The sequence below is a fragment of the Chaetodon auriga genome, chromosome 6 (assembly GCF_051107435.1).
Source record: "Chaetodon auriga isolate fChaAug3 chromosome 6, fChaAug3.hap1, whole genome shotgun sequence".
In the NCBI taxonomy this organism is placed as follows: domain Eukaryota; kingdom Metazoa; phylum Chordata; class Actinopteri; order Chaetodontiformes; family Chaetodontidae; genus Chaetodon; species Chaetodon auriga.
In genome coordinates, this window is record NC_135079.1 from 24,116,243 (window position 1) to 24,138,115 (window position 21,873).

The 21,873-nt window shown below is 41.2% G+C and overlaps 1 protein-coding gene across 2 annotated transcripts in view; it reads right to left on the minus strand.

The window, feature by feature from the left end:
• LOC143322054 (transcriptional enhancer factor TEF-1-like) overlaps window positions 1–15,185 on the minus strand; it is a 44,546-nt gene extending 29,361 nt beyond the window's left edge. The window contains exon 1 of one of the 2 annotated variants that reach the window (XM_076732936.1): window positions 14,964–15,185. The gene's annotated coding sequence lies outside the window, so the exon portion shown is untranslated. The remainder of the gene's footprint in view (window positions 1–14,963) is intronic. The other variant, XM_076732937.1, reaches the window with a different exon arrangement.
• Window positions 15,186–21,873: the final 6,688 nt, after the last annotated feature.

The window sequence follows — 21,873 nt, forward strand, 5'->3', positions numbered from 1 at the left end:
CACCAAACATCAAACAAACAGCGACGAGCTGGAGAGCACAGCGGAGCACTTAGCTGCTAGAGAAGACGGTGGAGACCAAAACAGAGCTAAAAGGAGAGTGAATGCTGGACTTACATTCATCAGGTGGATAAAAAACGACTTCTGACCAGTGCAATCAATGGAACCCTATGCCCGCTAAACATGTAAATCAGTCTTTTTTTTTTGCTAACATGTTAACCACAACAAGTTTAGAAGTCAGTGTCAGTGTTTTCAGCTTCAGCTGCTGAAATGTGGCCAAAAAACAAATGAATCAGTGCAGCTTGAAGGTACTATTAGCATGTCCATCACATGAATTTGGGTGAACCATGTCACCAGCGATGCAGATTCAACAGAGAGAGGGTCTTGATCTACTCCCCTCTTTATGCTCTGTGAACCGACAAAAACAAACACTTTAAGCACAAAAGCAGTCCTGCACATTCAAATCAAATCTTTTAAGGGCTCTCTCTGAAAAAACTCACAAGAAATAATGGAGCTACAGGTCTGAAGTCAGCAGCTTTAAGATCTATTGTTGTGGAAATATTGTGAATTTCCTCTTCCCATGATCTGAAACTTTCCTTTTACTTCAAAACCATTCACAAAACGATTGGACTCTTGAAGGCCTATGCTGAAGGAATGACAATGAACCACCTACGTTTAGATTCAACGGCCTTTAAATTCCCACAGACATATTTTGTCTCTATTGTATCTACAACACTCAACAGTGCTATTCTTCATCATGGTGTGACAGCCTTCAAACACCAAATTCAGCCTGAGTAGCTGCTACTATTACACTTCACTGCTCTACAACTGCGTGCTATGAAACTTCAACATGGTGTTGGATGTCATAGTGTAAATAACTGTGTGTCATTCATAAAAGAAAGTAAAATTATGACGGGAAGGCTGATTCTGATAATGCAGAAATAGACACGACTCAACATATAAAACATGCAAATGTTATAACAAACTTCATTGTTGCAAGCCCTGCTCCTGTATGAGATGTTTACAAGTGGTTTAGTTATTAACAAGTCAGTGAAGGTGGCAATTTGTTCTACTTCCTCGTTGGGAAGGTAATCAACCAGAGAGCTGACATCGCGTTCAAATAAAGCCGGTTGCAACAACTGTTCGTCAGCCCAAACTTTGTAAGTTCAAAAGTACAAAGGCTAGTTAGAACTAAATATAAGTGTAGATTTAAGCATCACTAAAGCAAATGGTTTGGACCATACAAACAAGTTCTTGCACAGAAATTATGCATTTACAATAACTGATATTTTTAGCCATTCAGGGGCAGCAGGAACACGCCGATATGTCAAATTCATTAGCAAAAAGTTGCTTATTTATACACCCAGCGGGTATGAAGCAACATTAGCATTCGTTTACAGTTGTGTTTATGTCTAATGTAAGTCCAACATTCACTCCCCTTTTTTCTCTGAAAATTTTGTGCGCTGTGGGCAAAAACTACGCTATGAGAGGTAATGGTGCCATCTGACATATTAAGTCATTACTAGCCAGTAGTTACTCAGAATGTAGGAAGGATTTTACACACAAACTTTGTGATGGATTTATGATGAGCTGGTGCAACCAAATTCTGATTGTTAATTAAACAAAAATGTCACTGCCATGACTGTGCCTTGGGACTGGAATTAATTTGTAGCTGCTCATAATGATGAAAATCAGTGATGAGTAGATGAACGGGAAGAGAAGAGGAGAGGTTTCAGGGTTAAAAGACGAGCCACAGTGAGGCTCAGGAGATGTGAGTATGAGAGGGGCCCAGCAGCAGATGGACGCTGGAGAGAGACATTAGTCACACAACAATCAACTCTGACTGGGCGACTCCTCTGCACCCTGGGTACCCCTCCTCTCTGTGTGTGTCTCTGTCACCAGGCAGGCCCGGGCCACTCTAGCCAGGACAGCAGGCTTCATGGTGTCAGCGCCAGCCCTCAGGAGAACACACACAGGGCATACAGCCACAGTCCTGCAGCTGCCTTGGACTCTCATGCTCTCCCTCTGTGTCGCCTTTCTTCCTCTTCCACTTCTTTCTTACAGCACTTACTGGCTTCCAGCACATGCCAGCTACATATATGTTTGTGAGCATGCAATGTGCAAGGCTCCCGGCCCCCATATTCTCAAAAGCAAGCCAGTGGGGTTGTAATTAAACAACTGATCTGTCGGTGTATGCATTACCAGAGGGTCCTGGGTGTGTGTGTGTGTGTGTGTGTGTGTGTGTTCGTATACATCAGCAGGGGGTCTTCTTGGTACACAAGTTGAATGTGTTATCACAGGCTAGTCAGTTCTCACTCTTCCATTGGACCACTCAACGGCATCTGTTTTAACAGCTTCCAGCATGTGCGCTCACACACACATACGCACGCACACACACAGGTTTTATACAAGAGGATTTTCTCATAATCCTCAAAGCAAATATTGTTCCACTTTACAATGTTTTGCCATGTTTTAATGGTCCCTTACGGCCCAAACAGAATTATTCAGCATTTGAAGTAATATTTCTTGTTTTCTATTTTAGTTTTTTTTTTTTTATCAAGGACTGTATGACACAACACTCATTTTTTACTCATGTGCAAATGTGACTAAAGCATTCGATATCTGAACAGATTCGTGTGTGCTTCATTTATCTTGCCACTTTGACAGCCTCCACAGCAGACACATCATTTGTAAGGTAAGACCATTCATGCACACCTCATGTTATTCAAACCGTCAGAATGTATTTAAGTGGACTGTATTATTTCAGCCAGAACTGATGTCCTGTCTGGCCCTGGGCTCCTCACTGGTGGAAACAATGGAAACAAATCTAACATACATAAAATCAATTTCTTTTCTCCACTGATTCAGCTCTTTCTTTGGGCAAGGCCACTTTGGCCTTTAATAAATACTAATTTTTCGAGGCATTGCGACCAAACCCAGTGGTGCAATAGCAATAATTGATTTTACATATTATGAAGATGAAACGATATCCAATCAGCAATCAAGATTCATTGTATTGAAAAGCAGCATGGCCTGTATTAAGACTGTAACCTGAATGTTGTGCTTGTTCACAAAATGCTGTCTGATTGATTTTTTTAAACGTGAAAGGCTAATATTAATTGTTATAGTTATATTTTAATGATAAAATAAAGTCAACAAGATTAATCTGAAGAAGTTTCAGCATCCGTGCAACTATTCGCATTTCAGTGTGAGACTGTAAGAGCATCACAAAAATGACATAAAACTGTTTTTAAACATTAAATGCACTGATGAGAGCTGAGACAACACAACTCATCTCTTCTCGTCACTCCATACGCTGCAGACACACAGCTGACAGTAAGAGGAGGTCATATTATACAGAGAAATATTAGCTGCTTCTCGGTGAATAATTGTTGTTACTGATAAAAGGGGAAACTGAAAAAAGGCCACGAGAATGCAGCGGTTTCAAGTTTCATCAGGAGTCAACGCCATCAAGCACCTCGTGCTCAGCAAGATAGTTTAAAAACATGCAAACAAAGGACAACCATTTGCTGCACACTGCCGTTAGAAACTGAGAATTAGCTGATAATTAGCCTGATCATCCACCATCAGTAATCAATATAAACACACATTATTGGTCTTCAAACCATTAATCAAACCAGTAGCTAACCACAGTCAATGACTGTCAGACACCCTCATCGTACTATAGCAGTTACCATCAGTTTCTGTGGTGGTGACAAACGTTAAAAATATGCATACTGTATTTGAATTAAACAGAAGCTCCCTGTGCTCTCCATCAAAAATATAACACCAAACTCCCTTTAAGAATCATGACATTTTAACAATTCCTCACGTGTCCACAAAAACTCAAGACAAAAGGTGTCATATGTCGACAGTCTTCTTGTCAATTCAGCATCAATATAATCCATAAAAATCAACTACATTTCAATACAAATTTGACAGATTTAGCATTTTGTCGCCTCAACTCCCTCTCAGCTTCAGTTGATTAGCCGTGCTATTTTAGTACGAGACGACCATGGGAATGAGAGGGGAAGGTTTCAAAACCTACCATTTCTTACTTAAATACACACTGGTTGGTGGATCAGAGACACGCTGGATTAAAAACAGACTCATAACACTGCTAATGCACCGTGTAGCATCAGGGAAAAAAATCATGTGCGCCCCTTGAACGTGTTGATAGTGAGTTTACTGAGTCCTTTGGGATTTTAATGCAGGGGCATACCTCAACATCACTGTGTGAACATTACTGAAAGCTGTACACAGATACGTGGCAAGGCAGATCTCACAGTAACTAAAATAATGAAGCAATATTCTTAGAAACTTTAAAGCATACATGTATTAATACTTAGAACATACAGTGTTTAACTGTTAGCTAGCAGGTTAGCCATTAATGTTTACACAGTGGGAGAAATCTCACACTACTGTTGATGTCCAGCTGATGATGAGAGTTTGTTTATTTGCTGTGTCACATTTAGTTTTAAATGAGGAAATCTCCAGCTTTCTATTAAGGGCAGAACAGCCAGTTCAAAACAGGCCAGGCAGAACTGGCTGTGTGGTTGGAGAGACCACACCTCGGGGTACCCACAGCACTGCCTGACTGGCTGTGGTATAATTCCTGCCCTGCTAATTTCTGCAGTATTACAGTGCATGGAGGATCTTGGGCTGTGTCACTGATAACAGCTTCAGAGCTTTACCATCCAGTGATCATTTGGTCAGAGAGGCTGCTCACGTTAATCCTGCACTGTTTTCATTCATGTTCCCCAGCAGTCTTCTTCCCTGCCATTGTTGGCTCAAAGCTACAGTTCTTTATGCATTACTCCCTCCAACTGTCAATCAGCGGAATAGCTGTTCTAATGGCAGGAATGCTTATCGTGTAGCCTGTGTGTTTGTGCAAGGTCACGTGCAGACTTGCATGCACCATAGCGAGACTAGTGGTCAAAAACTCCACAGGACTCCACTGGTTGTTTTCAAGCTATTTTCTGACGTGTGTTCATACTAACTAATACATTACTTAATTTCCCCGGCGTGAGACCGATAAAGTTTTATATTATACTAAATTCAATACAGCCACTAGAAAAACTGTGATTTAGGAGTGGGTTCAAAGGACCAAACCTAATTCAGAACCATCCAAACTGCTTCAACAGACAGACTGCCATTGACACACAGTGTTTCAGTTTTTTTGCTTTCTCCTTTGAGATCGTATCTGTGGTAACATTGATACCCAGCCATACAGCAAGAGAGGAAGAGCAGCTTCAAAACTTTATGCAACTTGTTTGGCATTAGTAAATCAACTGTATCCAACTGTGCTTTTTCACATTCGGCAGTCAACGACGCCATTCTTCAGCGGGGTCAGTGGGGTGAACCACACACACAAAATTGCAAAATTGCAAAAGACACCTGCCCTTGACCACCTCCACATTGTGGCTTGAGTAATTCTCCCTCCGTGCAATACTGCATCCACACGTTTGTTACGGTATCTACTGATGATCAACTCACACAAGACACTGGTAAGAAGCATGCAAGGCCAGATGAAAACGTCAACAAGCAGAGAAGGAAGAAATGCTTTCTCACAAGGCTACACAACCATTAACCGTGTGATAATTTTCACTTACTGGAACCCAGTACAGTCTTTTTTGTTGTTGTTGTTTTTTTTTTCATCTGAATTTTGGCTGAACTGTGGGTGAGTGCAGCCGAAGCTCTCCAACTCCTCAAACATCCATGAGGTACAATATGAGATGGTGGATTTTATCGAAAATGTTTAAAGGAAGAGCCACATCAGATACTGAGTGCTGAAAGACCATCAAGAGGAAACTCACACTGCTTTTATTTATAATGGCACAGATTCAAAATGCTGCTTGTCATGGGAATTGAACTTGGAAAGGTGGTTGTTTTTGCTCACTAGTTTCTAGTTTTAAGGATTATCTATATGATCAGTCAGCTTGCACAAATACTTTCCAGGCAGACCCAACTGATCTCTTGTACCCCTATTTCTAATGCAGACTTTAATCAGTTCTCTCCTCCTTTCCAAGTGATTTTTGTCTTGGCACTGCTGCATGCTGCTGTATTCACTCTCTATAGTTCACAATTTCAATGAATCCATTACTAGTAAGTTCATTTTGCACAATGGTTGGAACAAATAACCACCTTTATGAACGTCTCCAGATGGTTTGATTAGTTCTGACCTGATTTCATGTTTAAAAAACAAAGATATTAGGCCAAATGAAAAGCAGCATCAGTGAAACAAATCCAGAATAGCTTCTTTTATTCTTCCTCTGTGCTAATACACACTTGAGAAAGACAGAAAAAGTGAGAGAGCGACTTGCTTTATGAGTGGTGAAGAGGCTGTGATTCACAGCATGCACTCCTCATTATTTCACCATCTCTTCTCACAGAAGCATTACCATTTATGCACACACACAGTAATTGGTCACAGATTGCACACTGATACAGTGAAGTGCTTATTTCCTCCTGGAAATGTGATGGTAAAAGGTTTGGCTAGGAGCTATTCCCCCTGTTCTCCTTCTCCCTGTTATTCGTTTTGCTGAGTCAGACCGAGCTATTATCCTGCCTCTTCCTGGGGGGTTCACTGTCATACGTAGGCTGTCACATCAAAACACACACACACACACACACACACACACACACACACACACACACACACACACAGGAGAAAATATCCTCCACCAGTAGAAAGAGAGGCCTGGGGAGGTTGCAGCAATACCAACACCATTTAATAAGTGTGAGCTTGGGAGCACTGTGCCAAGACAGAAACCATGTGTGTTTAGGTGTGTGTGTGTGTGTGTGTGTGTGTGTGTGTGTGTGTGTGCGCACGTATGAGTCTTATCTCACACCTAGTAAAGGAACATTGTATGGCTGCATGAATGTGAAAAGAGTACAGTGAACTCCATCTATCCATGTTTCCTCCACAACCACATACTCTACAGCTAACAGATACTCAGCTCTTGTCATCACTGCTCAAAACACACATGTGCGTGCACACACACACACACACACACACACACAAAATGAATTAGCCCCTGAACTGTGTTTTCCATCTGCGGTCCATTAAAACTTGGGGATTGCTTTATTTAGAGCGATGCAGGTTAAGGAGGCAGAGAGTGCGGCAGCTGTGCATCCTGCTGGTGTGTAGTAAGTTATTTAAGGATAGAAGTGGCTTTACTTGCAGTCTGATTATTTCATATTCCTCTATCTATAAAACTGTGTCCCAAACTAAGCTTCATCACAGACCAGAGCAGAGTAGAACAGGCTGTTAACATGTACTTGTACTGAGAAAAATAATCTGACGTGTGTGTGTTTATCATATTTTGCCTTCAAAGATCTGCAAGGAGTTTCAGTTGAAAGTAAGTACTGACTGAAAAATCTACCGAACTGGAGCTTGACAAGATATCTCTAGTTTCCATTCATAATTTTGTCTTCTTTTCTATCAGCTACTCCAAACATTAGTGAGATTGTGTAAATGTCTTTTTTAGGTAAAGCCAACAGTGATCGCACCCAAAATGTTGCTGATGCTCCTTAATACAGCTGTCTGTAAACTGAAGAAAGGTGCATAATGGACAGGTTACTGTCTGCCAATGGATTGTCTGCTTCTTGTCCTATCAGGCATGTTTTTTGTGTTGCTGCCTTGCTCAAAAATCTGAGCTATTGTGTAAGTATTCTGACTATGACTATGAGTGACTATGAGTACTATAATTCTATTGCTGCCAATAAAAATGAACAGTAGTCTGCATAGATCCGTGTGGACTTGGGCAGACAGCAAGATTTACACCACATGGGACCTCACAGTCACTCAAATGTGGAAACTATAAATTGGTCTTTCAGGCACCCATGGATCTTTGCTGCATGTCATTACCCACTCCTTCTTTTCCCCTTATTTCTTGTCATCTCTCCACTGTCAGCTGGGTAATAAGATGAGAGATCATCAAAGTCATAGCCAAAACTGCAAAAATTAGACACTGTAATGATCCATTTCTGTGTAGTAATACAGAGGGAAAAAATTGATGTTTGTACTACAGCTAAATTTCCCTGCAGACCAAAACAGATCAAACAACCAGGACTTGACCAAAACAGGTAAAAATGGGAGATTTCCAGCAGCACATGAACAACCCTCACCAATATGGGTTGTACACTGAAAATCAATTCTCACTGATAAAACAACCAAAGCAGAGCATTTGTTTACACTGTAAAACTGAGCTTAAAATGAAACTATGATACTTCAGCTAAACATTAGCTAAACTGCAGTCACATGTGACGATTAGAAATTAATGGTGGATGGTAAAACACAGTATGATTGTACTACAGGTAAAAAAGCGTCATGGAGACAGCGAACTGTCTACATACAGTCTGCAAACATTAGCTTAGCAATATGCTAAACAGGTAGCTGCTACAGGTCATTCATACACGCACACAAATAAGGCTGGTAAATCTGAGCGAGGGTGTGTTTTATCACTGATGACCCATTCAAATGTTAGTATGGAAGAATGACTTTAATGGAAGATGTATGAAGATGTAGGTACTTTATACTGTCATTCATAGTTACTAATAGCATGTACAGAAAAGAAAGGCAAATCAGTGTCAGAAAAAATTACCATAAAGTGTTGCAGGCTCGAGGAAAAGTAGAAGCTGTTCAATTTTTCATTCAGCGAAAACGTATTTGGTTTCAACTTGGCCATTACTTAGCTATTTCTGAATAATGCATCACTCTCTACACTGAGCGTGGAAATGTTATCAGAGAACTACAGAAGGAACAACAGTGAGTAATTACTGTCAGGCCTGCGAAAGACAAAAACTGAGGTCGTGAGCACAACAGCAGGGACACATTTTTCCACTCTGAGAGTATCAGAGAGCAGAGTGAGCTGTTGTCCCGCTCTGCAGTGTTTATCATGTCTATTCCTCCAACCGGGAAAGTAAGCAAGAAGTAGTTGAAATCTAGACTTCCAGCTCGCTTCCTGCTGAGGTCAGGAAACACAAGGCTGATTCAGACTTCCCATCAAGGGTGAGTTGCTCTCATCCATTTATGTGCTTTGTACTAAAAACCATGAAAGACTGCGACCATGCTAATGCAGATAAACCTGAAAATGCTGTTAATGTGTTTTCTGTTGACAGTATGGGCTTGTGGGAGTTGTTTCTAAAGGTGTGTCCACACTGAAATCCAGAGAGACGCTTAAATCACTTCTTCTCTTGGCTTTTTTGCTGCTCGGTAAGACATGGTTTATTACCACCATGATGAAAACTGTGAAGATGACAGCGGAGTTCTGTAACATCACACTCAGCAGCAACGTGTCTGCTGTGGAAACCTTCAGGTGTCTGGGATCCACAATCTCCCAAGAACTAAAGCAGGCAGAGGATGTACTTCCTGTTCCAGTTCAGGAAGTTCAACCTGCCTCAGGAGCTAATGATCCACTTCTTTACTGCAATCACTCATTGTATGTTGCTGGTCATTGGTGCTTCTTCTATATATTTATGTATGTATATGTATTTTATGTATATTCTTCCACCTCCTTGGACATATTTATTAGTTCTATTGTTACTGTTGGCCCTCTTTTTGGCTGTATGTCTATTCCTGCTGGGACTGTGTGTATCACTGACAGCAATTTCAGTCCACAGTCAAATTCCTTGTATGTGATCACATACTTGGCCAATAAGCCTGATTCTGATGCTCTGTTAAATCCAGTAAGTGTGCGTAATAAAGCCTCAACATTCCCAGTTCCGCCCAAGATGTAACCCCAGAACAGGAACACCGATTCATATGTTGTGGACCTGCCCGTGTCTTAATTCAGACTGGACTACTCAATGTGCTGAATCACATCATAGAAACAATCATGCCTACAGGACCAAGACACCCTCACATGTGACACATCTATGATAAAAGTCAATAAAGACAAACTCTAATTAAACAAATGTACAGATGAACAACCATCTGCTAGATGAACTAATGACTTAGCATCATGTAAACCAAATGAAAACATGATGTATAGCCTGAAGGTAACCTGAAGATTTGGGGCGATGGCTGGTGGTGGCACACACAGGCTTCTCTGGCATTTCTTGTATTGTTCAGCTAAAATGCTGTTATGTCAAAAAACCAATAAGCATAAAAGTGAAAAAGGTGTGCGCCTCCTGTCCACACAGCTATTACAGCTTTGTGTCTGCCCACATTCTATGTTCAGCATTAGAAAAGTTAGTGTGGACTATGGAGGAGACATTTTGTTCATGTTTTGATGCAGTCTCTTGTGATGCTTTGTTGATGCACCGAGGCTGTCATCGTAATCTGTCTCTGTGATACTGAGGTGTTTCTTTCTTTTACTGAGGATGTTTTCTGTCTGAACTGCTTTCTAACAGTTCAGCTTTTACCACTTTGTTAACAATAAACAAAGTGTGTACATGTTGCTCTCTGTGTGTGTGTGTGTGTGTGTGTGTGTGTGTGTGTGTGTGTGTGTATGTGTGTTAAAAAAATCTGTGACATTCTGCACACTGTTTCATCTCAGCTTAGGTAAATCCAACCTAAGATATATTCTGCTGTGTAAATATACCTTTCTCTTCGCTTACACATATCACAATGTATTACATATGACTCTCTTATAATATGCTGCATAATCACCTGTGTTACCATACAGGTGAGTAATGTGATTCTCAGCACAGATACAAACAAGGAAAAATCTGCATTTTGAGATGTGTTGTGTTTGCAGTAGTGTGGACATGAGAGAGAGACAGACTGAGAGACGGACAGACAAAGACAAGGAGAGGAGAGACGGGGAGCCCAGGCAGTCAGACAAGCCAGCACAGGCTCCACAGCCTCCTGCAGCCAGAAACCAGCTCCCCCTGCTCCCCTGCTCACTAACACCCCCCATACCCCACCCCACCCAGGAGGATGTCTATTGTTCCACCATCCCCTAAACAAAGCCTGGCCCCCCACCCACCTCACCCCACACCCCCAAAACCCACCCTCCCTTTACCTAACTACCCCCATTGCCCCCTGCCCCCCACCCACTCAGCATTGTTGCTCTAATAAACCGGCCCCGCTCCCTAAATTTCATTACATGCGAGCTTTTACACTGTTAAGTTTTATCCCCTTTAAAAACTCAGAGGCCGAATTCATCCTAATTCATCCTGTTGAATTCCTGTTAGTTTCCAGTGAGCGCAAAATGCAGAAGATCACCACATTTGTGAGCAAAAATTATGTAAATTCAGGAGCTCTTGTAGTCCAATATGTGTAAAAAAAAAAAAAAAACAGAAAATTTTAATCGCCGATTTTAATAAGAATTAAAAGGAAATTGTGTTTTAAAAAACAAAACAAAAAAAAAGAGAAAATTCTCCAATTTACACCTCAATAACTCCAACAACAACACAGACTTCTACACAGCCAGAAGCATCCCATAATTTCAAGCATTCACTGCGTCACCTGTTGAATGCTCCAAACTGACAATATGCACCGAGCAAAACTCCGATTAGAAAATTATTTGAATAAAAATGAACAAAGTGGGTTGAAATCTGGACATCGCAAGACATCATTTCATGCCAGGAAGATTACTCCTCCTAATCCCGACTCCATAAAAATCTGTGTGCCGGATTTTGTCCTCCTGTCTCGAAATGAGACAACAGATGAAACAACAAGGAGGAAGGCAGCGAGCAGCCCGCCGCTCACAACTCCACCATATTGTTACAGCACTGGTGAAGTACATGAACACACACACAAACATGCGCACGTACACAGCGGTTGTGACTAAAGCACACAGAGGCCATATGGTGCGTCCTCATCCACCGACGCCTGTTGCTGCTGCAACAATAGGACTGCCTGGCCTGGACAGCAAGAGGCAAACACACACACACACAAATGAGCGACTGCGCGCACAGACACACACACCAAATGGTCGTTAGTCAGTCAGTCTGCATTGCTTAGACCCAGAACAAACGCCTGGATTTGCATTCTGCACCTCCCATCACCCCCCACACACACACACACACACACACACACACACACACTTCTCGGTCTCTACAGGTGCACGGAGCACTAAAAACAGATGTCAACGGACTGGAGAGGGAGAGGCACGGGGGGGGGAGAGGGGAGGAAAGTGGAGGGACGACTGGAGGCTGTTTGCCCAGGGTGACTGACAAAGCTTTGTACACTCAAAGTAGGCCTAGACACAGCCAATGACAATGACACACACAGACACACACACACACACACACACACACACAGACACACACACACACACATACAAATGAATCTCCTTCCTCTGTTACACTTTCAGGACTGCCTGATTTGTCATTTTGAAAGACTTTAGAGAAGCAAAACGATGGAATAAAAAGTGCAAATATTCCTAAATCAAGGTTAACACTTTCTCCAAAAAGTTTGAAAAATTCAAAACTAATTTGTGTAATTTTTTTAAATTAACATTTTCAGGACAAACGACAACATTACAGAGACTGCTGCTGGCGTAGAGCATCAGCCAGATACAGACGGACCAAAAGTTAGCATAAACTAAATAAACACACATACACCTTTATAGAGTCAGAAATGGAGCAAAAGGCATAAAATTCATTAAATACAAATTTTATATGAATAAAATTCTGTTTTTTTTTTAGTTTTTCTGTTCTGCTTTCCTGATATTCTTCACTTCAAAGTCATCTCTGTCTCACACGCTCATAGTGTTTTAACTGGTACAGGTGAAATCGGTCAGTTGATTAACAAACAAGATCTTTCTCTCAAAGTTCTCTGACTCTTGCTTGTCGAAACGTGAGCAGTTGCCGCTTTTCTGTTTAGATTCACATGAACTGAATATGTCAGAGTTTTGAACTGTTGCTGGTACGAATCGAGATCATCGCTATGTTCTCACGATTTACTGACATTTTATCGAGTCATTGAGAAAAATAATGTGCAGATTAAATCGACAATGACAATAATTGTCATTTTCAGCCGTAACAACTGTATATTTTACCTGAGTCATAACCTCAGTATGACAGTCATTATTTCAGTGGGGATACAGCAGATTGACAAAATAAAACGCTTATCTCTGTTTGTCAATTTCATTCAACCACATCAGTTCTATGAAAAAGAATCCTTTTATCTAACACACCCCTCCCCTCATCTGACAGATGGATTACTGTTACAGAACTAATGCAGCTACTATGTTTCATGCTACAGGCTGTAATTTTCTCCAATAATTACATTGTGGTTTGGCCTGCATTACCACAGATCTCTCACTATAAAGGACAAGAGCAGTCCTTTAATCAATATTTAAAAGGAAATACACAACATAACTACAAGCTCATATGGGGGATATTAAAGGCTGGTGACACTGAAGGGGATTTAAAAAGCTATAATCTCTTACAAAATGACCACCAGCTATCACAGACCCTTAAAACAGATATGATATAAGTTGGTGTATAATGAAATGGGGGTTGAATTGACTCATCATCATTAGAAATAAACCAAATTCCAATCATATTTTCAGAAAAGCAGAAAATGACAATCGCTCCGCACACATCAACTCAGTCTACAAACCGTATACGATGTAAAACGTGTATTTACACAGTGAACGATGAAAGGTGGGAAACCTGCACGTAGGGTTCTAAAAACGAGTTTTAAATCTCGATAGTCTTAATTTTTCTTAAGGACGGAGAGCAGAAGTAAATGCGTAAATTCACCAGCAGCCTGTGTGCAGAGATGGGAAGTATCTCTGTCACTTGTACTGGAAATCTGTATTTCAATTACTGTCCAATACTTTGTAATTGATATTTGACAAGGGTGAAAATCCTTATGTAATCTGTAACAAGATACTTCAGAAGAGAGTAACTTTGTTTTTGCTTTTTCAAAACACTTTCTCCACGATTGCACGCCACAGCAAAGCTGAGTTAAAGAGCCTGGTTTTCTGGAGGGCAGCAGAAGGGACCTGCTTTCACTGATCACACTCCTTTTTGCTCCAGTCAACACGAGCCTCCACTCCTCAGCTCCGGCTCAGAGACTGTTCTCATGTGCAGGAACAAGATTCCATCCACACCAGAGGCGGCTAACACCAGAAATATCTGAAAAGTTAGATGCTTTTAAAGGCAACTAAACGGGCTACTGATGGCAGTGGTTGGGTCTGCACTGCCATGTCTGTGGACTGTTTCCACATACTGTAGAAGACAAAGTATTTTTTAAATATTTTGTAGTTTTTACAGTTTTGCTTAGATACAGAGGCAGATACTTCAGAGCCTTGTGTACATTTCCACAAATCCGACTGTTCTGCTACTGTATGCGATTCAGAATGCTCAATGTCACCAGTGTAGTTTCAAAATAAATAGATTTTGTCTTGCTCCATTTTCTGGTCCCGGTATTTTTGTTTTGATCCAGTTATTTACGGGGCATTGTGTATCCATGCTGCCCTATCTTTGGCCGTCTGCTGGTGTTTTCTTTGAGCATTCTGAGCTCCGTGCACTGGCTGTGTGCGCGTTTCCAGCCTCTGGCCTGTTCCTGTGGCTGGGGCCTGCCTGTGAAGGAAAAGAGAAAACCCCGCCGATGCAACAAGTCCCCCATTCACTCCCAGCTTTGTTAAGCTGCCTCCCAGCGCTGCAGCGAAAATGTTTTCATCCTTTTCGCGTTACACGAGGGTCAATTCATGAGCCCAACTCTGATGGAGAAATAGCATACAGTGTGTATTCTAGCAGGCGAGAGGAAGAAGTGATAGAAACAGATTTAGTGTGTGTGTGTCGGGAGAAAGGAGGATAAAACTGTGGTGAAAGCGACATCCTTCGCTCTGAAGCCCACACGGCAGAGCATTAATAAGCTTGTTAGACTTGTTTTATATCTAGAAGAGGGTTGAGTTGTTCGATCTCGTTCGCGATGTCGCCGAAATTGTGATTTCAGCTTCAGTGACCACTTCAGGGTTTTCGAAACAAGCGAATCGTCCGGGGGCTTTTAGACGCGCAGGCTACAGGCTGAGGGGGGGGACTACTCCTTGGGAACTTACCTCGATTCATACGCCTCTCTATGGATTAATTCCCACACTTTTCCACGGATCGTAGTCGCTACAGCATCGGGGAAGCACTCCGCCAACTCCAGAGTCTCCTCTCGGTTTTGGTTTATTGAAGGATCGGGCGCGCTGAGTGCGTAAAATGCGCAGCGTCTCTCCAAGGATGCGAAATATGCGCGGAATGGGAGCAGGAATGAAATGAACGCAGTGGACTGAGTTGAACGGGGCGGGGTGAGAGGGACTGGCGTCACCCTGGATGGATGAAATGGAGTGAGTGAGAGATGGGAGGATGGGTGGAAAAAAAGAGAGCGAGGGGGAAGGGGCCGGACTGTATGGGCTGCGTTCAACAACAAAAGAAAAGAGTGGAGCGCCCAAACTCTATTCAGCGGAGGAGGAGAATGGGTCGAGATTAAAGGACGGTCTGCTCTGCATGGGCGAGCAGCTGACAGCAAATCCTCAAAATACAGTGACAACATGTTTGAGAAATTGGGAATTTAAAACTTTTTACGCCATGGTCAATCCAATTTAAGACAAAGTTAGTGCACAAAAGCAAAACTGGAAAAGTGAAACTGAAAAATTTTAAAGGTACGTTATGTAATATTTCCAAACTAAAATGTCTGAAAATATGTTTTTGTTTAATTGTATTCTTATCATATCCCAAATGTTTCCAACAATATACAAACCCAAATCTGTAATTTTATTTATGGTGGCCGTGTCTGTTATTGAATTGATTGAGAGACCACTATAGCAGCAGAAAGTACACACTGTGCCTTTAATGATTAAGCTTTATGAAACACTTTAGGGAGACTATGTGAATTTGGAAAGAAGAAAAACACTCTCTTATTACAAATGAAAAGTTGAACTCATAAACAGTAAAACAAACCAGTCCAATAGGCCTTGCTTGGTCTGGTGTGACTGCTAGCGTATGGTGGCTAATGTTAGCTAATATTTGCAAACTTGAGATGGATATTGTAACTGAAGTTCCCTGACTCAGTGATTTGTGCTACTGTCATACTGTCTTATATTTTAGTATTTGTCATTATCCTGCGATGTGTTCATTTCTATTTATTGTGCTCAGTGGCTGCTGTTCACCAAAATCACATAATCCCATGCTGGGGAAATTCCCTTGTCACAACAGCAAGAATAAAAAGAAGAGGTAGAAAACCGAGCGAGCAGAACAACTGGACAATAAGAAAATATTAATAAAATCAAAATTTCCTTGGAAGGAAATAGTGTATGTGACAGATTTATGGACTGAATTCATTCACATTTCCACTGAAAATTGACAGAACACCTGAAACAAACCATAAGACAGGCAGGTGAACATGCCAACATTTAAGATAACACATCAACGGCTAAGGTTAATGTTACTTTCATCTTTTGTGTTTAGAGGCTATCAGTAGGAGCGCTTGCAGGAAAAATGTAATGCTGTGAGCCATCTAAACCTTCCCCTAGATGCTTATTAAACTGCATTACTGTTATCTGATGTTTCAGCTGCTAATCTCAAACTAAATTCAGACTGTCCTAAATTTAAATGAACAAGCAGTGAAATTAGATTTATTTTGCTGTGGCCCACCCACCCTCAGACCAACCTGAAGGACCCCCCTGGGGCTGCTGGGGACCCCACTTTTAGCAGCCACTGCCCTAACCAGAAAATCTTTGTCTTTCTCTCAGATCTCTGAATGCAGCAGGCAGCCGCCTCTGCCTCATAAAGGAGTTGTTGTTTACTACTAAGCTCTGACTATCTCAGGTTTCATCCCCTCAGGCACTGCTGGACTGTCATCTCCCCAGAGGGAGGGGCTGTGACATAAAACAAACAGAGATATGCCAGGGTCACAGACTGGAACACCTACTGCAACCCGACACCACTGCAAGGCCAGCCAGCCAGCCAGCCAGCAGACTAGCATTCCACATGGCAGCATGTCTGTGTTTGTGTGTGTGAGTAAAATTCTCACAGATGCATACAAGCATGCTCACACACAGCTGCCTCCCATGTGGACTGTACACATGTTTCTATGACATCTTTGTGGAGGCATGTGTGTCTCATTCTCAGACTCAGAGCCATGCAAACACAGAACGGGCTAGTAAAACATTCAGCTCAGTGACCTTAAGGTCAACAGTCTGACCTCCAGTCTGCCCTCACCTGGTTTTGTGATATTTTATTAACGCTCTCTGTGCCTGGAAGCCTACAGCTTCCTCATGGAGGAGCGAAGGCTTGAATATAAGCAGCAAAAATGCAATTGGACATTTATTATTTAGAAATGATCCAAGTCAGCATTTATGTGCGCACGGTGTTGGCTCGTGTGCCATGAAAAGATCAAAGTCATTGCTCAGATCTTGTCGGAACAGTACAGCCATAAAATCTGAGTAGATCGGACTGACACTCCCTAGAAACTCTTTGAGGCGCTAAAAATAATTTTGTGGAGAGACAAATGTGTCCAGCAGGCTCTACTTTGGTCGATGTTGCTTTAACTGGAACCTTCTAATCTGTGCATCCATTTCAATCTGTATATAATTTAATATTTTGGTCTCTTCTGTGCTTGAAATGACAGAGTGCAATATAAAGATGGAGCGGGGCACGTCAGAGAGTCGAAGTTGACGGACACAAAATGTGCCCTCTTGTGGTCTGTGGGGAGCAATCTAAACAATAAGGGTGTGGAGTCTCCACATGGGTCTCACCATGGATGGCATTTATGCAGAGGCTGGATATGAACAGGGTATTCAATCCCAACAACATGCATGAAGCTTGTCACTCTCCCCTTGAGGGAGACACCGAGCCTCCCGGCTTACTCACTGAGAGCATTTCATTACAAAACTAAATGTAGAAAAACCCTTTCAGACAGGCGTGTTAGGTGCAGCTGACAGGCATTTTGAAACATGTTACGTAAAGGTTAACAGCAATTTTACAAGCTGGTCTCAGGTTTAAACAAGCCCTTCAGTCACATACATACAGTAGTCACAGTAGAAATTTGACTATGCCGTACCTATTAAATTACTGTATCACCTTCAACACAGTAGAAATCTGGATTTAATGCCCTCCCAGTAATGTAAATACTACAGCAGCAAAAGGTTAAAAAAAAATAATAATACATATATGTGTGTCTGACGTTGTTTCTAAAGTCTTGATCATACTTTAGAACAGACACACACACACACAAAGCCTGCACATGGACAGCAGATGCACACACACTTCTATCTGTACTATCTGTGTATGCAGACAGGTTCCACACACAGGTACTAGAAAGCATGACGGTGTCCACCTGACAGCACAAAGAAGAGTTCATTTGTTTGTTGTGTTTGGCTGAACAACAAGAAAAAGCTTAAAATAGAAAAAAGTTTGTGGGACCGCTTAACAAGAACCAGTGGAGTACAGTACATACACACTGCGCATGAACAGTAGACATGACACATGACAACATTTACTTGATGCGGAACATCGTAGCCACACACACAATGGAAACCATGACTTGGCCTTTAAGGCACCCATGAATCTTTGTTGTATGTCATTCCCCATCTCCTCACGTCGTGTGACCACATGATCCACAGTCAGCCAATGGTTTCACAGTATTCCACTGATCGACAACTGGCCAACAAACATTGCAGTGTGAGGACGAAAGCAAGCAAACATGAACGTAAGCAGCACAGGTTGAAAAAAAAAATTAAGTGTAAACTTCAGAAAGATTTTGTGATCAGTGAAATGCATTGAACACATTTGTTGAAGCACTGAATGTAAACTCTACAGGGCACCTTTGAGCTGTAGGAGACTTTCACATCATCCTATAAGAATATTTACATTAACACAGTAATCATCAGTCTTACCTTTTATTCATTTCAACAGCTTGCCAAATAGCAAACACTTAAAATTTAATTAATATTAATTAAATGAGAACTTGTCTTGTTATTTCTAAGTGTGCCTCCGCACTGTCAGCTTGTTGGTTAATACCAGTAAAATTCTCCATTTTGTGTGATAAAAGATGAATTTAATAAAAGGTATAAAGTGTATTTTTTGGTGAAATGGACCTTATCACTATATGGACATGTGTGATCCAGTGAATAATGTCCAGTGAGAAACATGTTGTCTTCACTTAGAGACTGTTTCATCACCTGAAGCTCAGTATCAGCAGAACCAATGAGCTCATGCTGAACTACAACGCTTCAAATATAAATGTCGCTGCAGAGAAGCTACAAACTGTAAAACGTGGAAGCTTCACACACATCTTCAAGCCGACAGCACAGAAGATCTTTACAATGAGCACAGATTCAAGATTAGTGTCTCCAGTTCAGTATCTGAGCAAATGTGAAATATGGTCACAGTCTGCCTTCTGTTCCTCAGTTATGCTGAGGAATTCTTGAGTTATCATCAAAACATGTTGCGTGTGGTCACAGTGACCTTTGACCACTGAAATCTATTCAGGTCATCCTTGAAGCCACATACACGTTTGTGCCAAGTCTGAAAAAATTCCCTCAAGGTGCTCCTGAGATTATGACGTTTATGATTAATGACAATGGAACGGATGTGCACACGTACAGATGAACAGACAGACAAGCTGAAAACATGATGTCTCCACTGCTGGCTGTCTCTGGAGGCATACAGAGCTTTACACTCTCCTGCATGCGAGCAGCCTGTGACTGCATGTGTTCCCTGGGGTATCCTATGGGACCCTATCTTAAGCTGCGCCTGTGTTCACCGTACACTCGAACGCCGTGTGCATTCTTTGCATTACATCGAGCTGGTTAAAAGGTTAAACTTCATCGAGGACGCCTCCTGTCTCTGCTGCTGTTTGTGGAAGAAGGCACATTTTGGAAACAAGTGTGTCATTAATACAAGTACAAACTGATTAAAAATTCAAATGAACTGAACTTTGGCCTTGACGCTTCGGTAATACTGCATCGCACCACTGAATGGATCTGAAATTGAAAGAGAATGAGTAATTAAAGTAATACTTGAGCACATAGATTAATCAAACTTTCATTTGATGGAATTTATTTTATTGCAAGTTGAGACTCAGAAAAAACCCCCGAAGCGCAGCATTTAGCAGTGCCATAGAGATGTATTCTTTCACTTCACTGAAACCTTGGGCTTTGTGACTGTCGCTCACCTCCGTCCTTCCACATATTAGTAACCATATTCTGCAGAGTTTGTTTGTGTAGGTTTCAATTAAACCTTCAGCAAAGTGTGTGTTTACACTTGTGTATGTTTTGCTGGAGCAAGACATCTCATACAAAGCACAGCATGGAGAAACCGAGGCTCAGATGGTAATGTCTATATAGACCGCTTCTGTCTGATAATGTACTTTCAGTGGCAAAGCAACCCCCTGAGTGTCTGAAAAGCAGTTAATGCAGGTATTAACAACTTATTTCATCAGTCGCAGCCTTGAAACCACCTGAACATCCAAGATTGCAAAACACTATGAAACTCTTGGACAGCTTAAGTGAATGAGAACTGTTTTCACATGTTAAAGCAGTTTTACCTTGTATGCTGTTTTCCTAACTCTCTCTGCACAGACAAACAGAAATATTGCTTACTTCAGAATCTTCATTTCATGAAAAACAGGTAGCGTATTATCTACATTGGAATCCTCCTCTCCCATAATATTCCTTTTTTGTGGCTTGGGTGGTAAATGAAGATGAAATATTGGTGAAAACAAAACGGAATGTATTGAGATGTAAACATGTTTTATCACAGTGATACAACATCTTATCTCAACAGAACAACCATGCAACAAAATCAGCCAATAGTAGTGGCATAATGAAGATGTTTTTGGTGAAATCATCTCTCTCTCTCTCTCTCTCTCTCTCTCTCTCTCTCTCTCTCTCTCTCTCTTTTAGCACATATTTTCAAATTGGCATAAACCAATATTGGACCAATACTGACTTTCACTAAAAATGTTGTTGGGATTTTCTGCTCCTAATGGTCAAATTACTACATTCCACTTAATAAAAAGCCTCCCGTTGCTATGTTTAAAGCTGCGTAAGTCACACATTTTTCATTTTGTTCACATACATTTCTAACTCTGCACTAATCATTACCTTTATATTAACAGTTACTCAAATGACTGCATGTAATGTGACATCATAGTGACAAACCCACAGAGAATGATCGGCATGCACTTCCTCTCTGCTCTGTGGAGCGTTTTATTGTCTTTCAGTTCATTGTTTTGGCATTGTTGCTACTTGTGGCTCACTCTCACTGTCCTCATCATCCTGACTTCCAGCTGCAGCAGACAGCTGTGCTCAGTGAGAATAATAATATCCCTCAGGAGTTGCCGAAGGATATTATTGGACTTACATTCATCAGGTGGCCAGAAACATGACTCCAAATGAATGATAATGTTGCTTCATGCCTGCTAGATGGAATTTGATAAACTGATAATATGTCAGTGTTGCATTTAGAGATTGTTCAGCTGCTTCCGAACGGCCAAAAATAAATACATAAATAAATAAAAATCAGTGAAAACTACTTTAATGTTTTTCTTTTTTCTCTGCTTTGCCAACAGTATGGCAATTTCTTTGTCAAACATGGTTTTCATTTGAACTTTTGAGCTTAAAGATGCCGTGTGGGATGTTCTTGTAGACACCACGTGTATCCTTGAGGTCTAACAAAGGTGCTGAATATATTTCTATTAAAGCATTAGTGAAGCTGATTTTTTAAAATATTTAAAATCCAGCATTGTTTACATCTATATTTGCTACCTTACAGTCTTCCTCTGCATTGCTTTTTCTATTGTGTTTCATGTTCCACAGGGTAGCGTTAATGACAGTAACCAGTTATAAGGGGACTCATTTTTAATATGCAAATGTCGAATTCTATACTATTTAAACAGTATATTCTGTGTATACGGGCTGTCAACGAGATTATAAAGCACACCGCTGTGAGAAAATTGAAATCACATCAACCAATTCATTG